Source organism: Condylura cristata, unplaced genomic scaffold (assembly GCF_000260355.1).
Source record: "Condylura cristata isolate star-nosed mole 26May11 unplaced genomic scaffold, ConCri1.0 scaffold00012, whole genome shotgun sequence".
NCBI classification, from domain to species: domain Eukaryota; kingdom Metazoa; phylum Chordata; class Mammalia; order Eulipotyphla; family Talpidae; genus Condylura; species Condylura cristata.
Window position 1 is genome coordinate 56,141,622 of NW_004567113.1, and position 3,922 is coordinate 56,145,543.

The window sequence follows — 3,922 nt, forward strand, 5'->3', positions numbered from 1 at the left end:
GGCACGCTGCTCCCGCGCCCAGTGTAAGGATGCCCGCCGGGGGTCGGGCTGCGCCAGCCGGCGCCGTGGAAGCCTGACGGGCGAACGCTGGGTGCCAGTTTGATCAGGAAGAGTGAAGTGATCGCTCGCCCAGAAAGAGTCAGAAACAGAATAAACTAAAACTGAATTCTAAGAAGTTCAAGAAAATGAAAGTCAAGGCAGTAAAGAAGAAAGAAAAAAGAGGAAGGGAAAACAAAACAAGAGGGCGGGTCTTGGACCAGCAGCGAAGCCTTGGTGTGGCCCCCGCCCAGGCCCCGGCCGCCCGCGGTGTTCCAGCCCTGCGTCTCAGAGGGCTTCAAGTGTAAAATCCGCAGGCTAACGGGAGGGATGGGAAAGCGAGGCCCTGAACAAAGCCTCGGTGAGGGTGCAGTTGGCGCACCCCGTCAGAAGGGGCTTCGGGCAGAGCCAGCCGGGGCAGGCCTCACCGCCCAAGCTGGGTGCCCCGACGGTGCGCTGCTGAGGGGCGCGCACGGACCCCCGCAGCCGGGCAGCCCGCACCTCCGCCGGCGATCCCGCTCCTCTCTGGACGTGGCCAGTGAAGCTGCCCCTGCCCGACCGGCGGACACGGCAACGCGACCTCCAGCAAAAGCTCCAGCAGCTTTCCCCGCGCCGGGGCGGATGGGGCGGGCCGAGACCTGCCCTGGGCAGGAGGCTCCAGACCGGAGCATGAACACAGACGCAGCCCGCGCTCGCCCTGGGGCGCGGAGGGAACACGGCCGCTGTCGGGACGGTGAGGGCCGGAGGACAGCTCCCGAGGGCCGGCACGGAGCTCAGCTGTCAGCACCGGCGGGCGGCCAGAGGAGACCGGCAGCGGAGAGGCTCGAGGCGCAAGGCGCAAGCAAGCGGGGCTCCTCGGCGGTGTGACTCGGCCTTACAGGGCGCCATCAGGGGAAGCAGATGAGCACCGCAGGAACGGGTGGACGCAGAGAGCCGATGGTGGCAGTGAAGCCACAACGTGGCTCTTTGAAATGAGCCGGGCCATGCGCTCACGCCGGCCAGGGCACGGAGGAGGGTCCCTGGGCGTTGGCCACAGACGAGCGGGTGTGGTGCATCCCGGAGGGCACTGACGGTGGCACTGGACGGGAGGGCCATCCCCGTGCGGCCCCAGGCTTGCCAGCATGCCCTGCGGGCATCGCGGGTGCGTGCGGGCAGTGCCAGGGGACCTGAGACAGGCCCTCTCAGCCCGGCCCTCCTGGTGGCACTTCTGGGTGGTCTTCCTGGACCGCCCGCCCCGCCGCCAGCCCCTGGCCTGCGGCTCCCGTGTTTCCTGCACCCAGGTTCCTCGCCCTTCTGTCTGCGTCTTTACCCCCGGGTGTCCAGGCCTCCTGCGGCGAGGACCCGACCTCGTGTGCCTGGGGCTTTCTTTACCCGGGGCCCGGAGCAGCGGTACCTGGCTTGGGACGGTGGCTGCACCTGTAGGCGGCTGAGAGCGTGCACCGGACGTCGCAGAGCGCGGGCTCTTGCTCTGCAGCGCCGTGTGCGCCGCGCCCTTGCGTGGTCTTCCGCCATTCACTGCCGTCGCGACGTGTGTTCCCAGCGCAAGAGCCTCTGACTCGCTTCACCAGTCTCCTCCCTCAGCCCTGGGGCCGAGAGGCCAGGGGTCTGCCTGGCGGGCCTGCCTGTCTGGTCGGGACTTGTCTCCAAGTCGGAGCAGAGCAGCGCCTTGGTCTCTCGGGGTGGTGTTGAGATGCACAGATGCGGGCAGTGCCGGCCGGCGCATGGACATGGAGCGGGGTCAGTTTCAGGGTATGTGAAAGTGGACCTGTCACCACATGGTGCAGCGCCAGTTAACACTTCGTCAAAGGCACTCCCTGCAGAAGCATAGACGGAGACCTGGCGCGGCAGCGGAGGGCCACCGCCTGCCAGAGAGGCGGGCTGTGCCAGCGACTCTCTTCACTCCCCCGACTCACACCTAGGGCACCTCTCACGTCCAAATGTCTGAGTCTGGGTGCCAGGTGCGCGGGTCTGCCCTGCCGGGGCTTCTAGTGCATGGTCTGGGGGTGGGGTGGTGGGGGAGGGAGCTTGACGGCGCAGTGGCTGCGGATGTTGGGAGGAAGCCGAGATCCAGCCTCAGGCTCTTCTGCAGAAATGGTCGCCAGAGTCGCCAGTGGCCCCTCAGGCTGGCAGGATGCCTCCTGGGCTCGCATCGTGCCTGGTGCCCACGGGTGTAGTGACCGCCTGTCTGCTGGGCTGTGAGCACCGGAGGGCGGGGTGTTTGTTTCTCCCAGGGCCAGCTGCCACAGCGCTCACGGGACGGATGGACTCATGATAGCCGGGTGCAAGGAGGGAAGGGCAGTGACCAGAGGCCTCCTTGACCCTGCAGGCCCGCCCTGGCGGGTGAGCTGAGCAGCTGGCGCGCACACCGCGCCTCATCACTTCAGTGTGGAGCCTGAGGCCCGGCTGAGTGGGGAGGGGCTCCCGGGCAGCAGGCTGGTCCTAGGCAACCCCAAGAGACCAGCACCCCAGAAAGCACAAGCCATCGGTGTCGTGCTGCATCCCTGCGCCCAAGCGGCTCGGGACTTGGGGCCTCTGTGTGTTTCTGATCAATCTGCAGATGTGAGCCTGAGTGTCCAGCTTGCACGCAGGACTTTTACTGCACCTCCGAAATAGTCCCGCGCAAATAAACCACTCAGGAAGGGAGAGAGAGAGAGACTGGTTCTGTGTACTCCTCACGACATTTCCTTTTTTAAATATCGTGGATCAGAGACCTTTTGATGCTTTGAGTAGATGAGAAAGATGGGAACCTGGACCCAAGGGCTTTCTAGACCCTCGTGTGCATGGGCAGGAGGACAAGAAGAGGCAGTGAGGTTGCCGGTTGGGGGTGACGCAGGCGGTCTGGTGACCCTCGTGCGGGGCCTCCAGGCTGAGCCGTGTGGCCAGCCGGCACGCCCTCTGGGGGTCGATTCTCTTTAGGCAGGTGAATAAGAGCGTGCCAGGCTGGACTCCAGGGTCTCCCCTCACCCACCCTGAAACGCATTTGGAGTGGCCAGGCTTCTCCACCCCTCCCAGCCAGAACCAGCCTTGCCGTCCCCCCTTACTCACTGAGTGTCTTTGTGGGGGTGACCAGGCCATGAGGCGCTGGCCGCCCCGCGGAGCTGCCTGTGCCCGCAAGCGCGACCTCCCTCTCTGACGGCTGGTGCAGATCCGCTGTCTGGCTCGTCTGCCCGGTAGGCTCGAGCCTCTTCGCTGCTGCGCCGGCCCCACACCCAGCTCCTGCGCGCTGCGTCCAGTGTCCACAGGCAGGGCCCCGCGCACGTGCGTTCTGGGGCTCCGGCGAGGTGGGTGCGGGTGGGGCCACAGAGGGGCCATCGGGGCCCTCCACAGTGCAGGCTGTGCCGGCGGCCCCGGGGAGCAGCAGCTTCCCCACACACGTGGCGCCCCGGTGTCCCGTTTCTGGCCCGGTGGACGCTGCAGGCTTCTTAGCGAAGCCGCTCCCACTGTGCCCGAAACTCAGCGGGGCACTGGCTCACGTCCACACCCTGGAGCTGGGGGGGGGGGTTTGTCCAGCCTTGGGCCGTGCAGCCCTGAGCTGACCAGTGGGGCGTGGGCCCTCCCCAGGTGCGCTGGTCTTGAGGGAGGGGTGCACCCAGGCAGCGCCCTCTCCCCAGGCACCCCAGGCCCTGGCGTCTGTGTGCCCAGGGGCCTGTGCGCGCGCCGCTTGCTTATGCCTTTCCTCGGGGTCCCCAGGAAGCATCAGCGTTAATATAGGGTGGAGGTCCCCGAGTCTTGATGAAAAGTCTTGTGGAAAACATGAGCCAGAGCCTAGTGAAGAGTTGCCCCCCAGTCGGGCGTTCTGAGAGTTGCACATTCCTCAGCCCCAGGCCAATGTCCCACTGGGCAACACACAGCTCACCGTGTGCCCCACCTTGTGCGGCTCAGGGCC